The sequence below is a fragment of the Rutidosis leptorrhynchoides genome, chromosome 2, assembly GCF_046630445.1.
Source record: "Rutidosis leptorrhynchoides isolate AG116_Rl617_1_P2 chromosome 2, CSIRO_AGI_Rlap_v1, whole genome shotgun sequence".
Classification (NCBI taxonomy): Eukaryota; Viridiplantae; Streptophyta; class Magnoliopsida; order Asterales; family Asteraceae; genus Rutidosis; species Rutidosis leptorrhynchoides.
The window spans coordinates 254,853,215-254,855,099 of record NC_092334.1 but is presented as its reverse complement, the minus strand read 5'-3'; positions in this window follow the sequence as shown (position 1 = coordinate 254,855,099).

The window sequence follows — 1,885 nt, the reverse complement described above, 5'->3', positions numbered from 1 at the left end:
AAATATTGTTTTATAAAACAATTTGCATATTATAATGCCCATGATGTGTGCGGAATTTGGGACTCCAAGAGAGAGCTCACATGCTTATTTTGCTACTTCCTATATACACAACTTCATAGGTGCATGTTTCACACTTGAACCAAGGCTTGACTCACTTTCTCTCAAGTAATACTAGACTTTTATACTTGTAAAAAACTGCACAGAATTCTGCTCTAAATGAGCTGAAGGCCGAGGCCTATTACGGACTCAAGGGAGTTCATATTTTGGTTTTTACAAGCTCATATCTAGTGTCAATCAAATCCTAACTAATTACAAAGGTGTTGGTGCAAAGCTTGGGGTATAACTACTTGAGGTTTCATAGTTTTGGAGCTCCATTTATCATCATCTTCATCATCATCTATCAACAAGCTAGGAGAAGGTATAAACTCTTTTCTTGCTTGTAGTTTGTAAGTATGTTTCACAACTTGATCCAAATTGGGATTTAACTTTAATTGGTTAAAGATATACATGTTCTTAATTGGTAATTAACATGCTTCCGCTTTCTTATTTCTTAAAATGGTTTAAGTATTATATGAACTTGTTAAATCCCAACAATGGTATCTAGAGCCAAAGTTGTTGAAATATGCTTCGAGATGATTATTAAACTCACTATATATTTTGCATTTTATGTACATGCATGATTGTAAAATGCAAAAATTTATAGTTTTGGGTGGGTTTATTATATGGCCGAATTTATGGAGTCCCAAAGGTGGGTTTTGGTTCTCCCATTTGGTTCATACATGGTTGTATGTTAAAGTTCACAATCTAAGCCTTGACCTTGTGTTTGGTTGCATGCATGGTTGATTTATATTTATTCAATTGGTTTGTAATAATATTTATTCATTTGGCATGTAATAATTTATTTGGTTATGTAATTTATTTTATATTTGGTATGTAAAATAGATTAGGTTGTAATTTCATTTTTTAGACAAAAATGTATTAGGATATATTCTGTAAAATGATGAAGATAATGAAGACTTGAAGAACACATGAAGAAGCATTTGGATGCAAGATTAAGTGGGAGATTTAAAATCTCCTACTTTGTGTAATTACCCCTTACCCGGTGGCATTTTGTTTTCGGCTAAACAAAATGCTTACCAAAAGGCTTGATTGTGAACATGTTGTTTTGCATGCTTGGTTGTTTATTGTATGATTGTGGATTGTATGTATGCTACAAGTTAATCACACAAGTTAACAACAAACTAAAATGACAATTTAATTGGTTAAATTTAACATTATTAACACATGCAAAACTACAATTTAATTGGTTAAATTGAAATGGCAAAAGACGTTAATAAATGGTTATTAAGAATTAGAAACGGATTGCACATATAAAATGGTTTATATCAAAGTAATAAAATTGGCATTGTTACATGACATGAAAATGGATTTTCATAAGAACCATACACTAAATGCATGTTGGTGTATGGCATAAAAGTTTTCTCAAACTAGAAATAATGAAAACTTAAAATCCCTTTAACAAACAAGGTAAACAAGTTAAATGCCATCCTTTTTATGTGACACTTAGACATATTAGGGAACTCATGATGGGATAAAGGTCACCTAACCGTCATGAACAAACTAATATGATTAAGGTGAATTTCGCATGCTTGTGGGATAAAGGTCACCTAACCACTTGCATGTTAAGTTTACACGTTTACACAAGTAGGACGACTTGATTTGGAAATCATGAACTTAGGGTTACCGAAGCATGATGAACAAATAGGCGTTGATGGGATAATATGCCATGCAAAAGGATTGCATGATCCCATAACTTAGAAGTTGCAAAAGGATTGCAATTGTCATATAATGACTACCTAGCTAAATCAAATGACGGGATAAATGT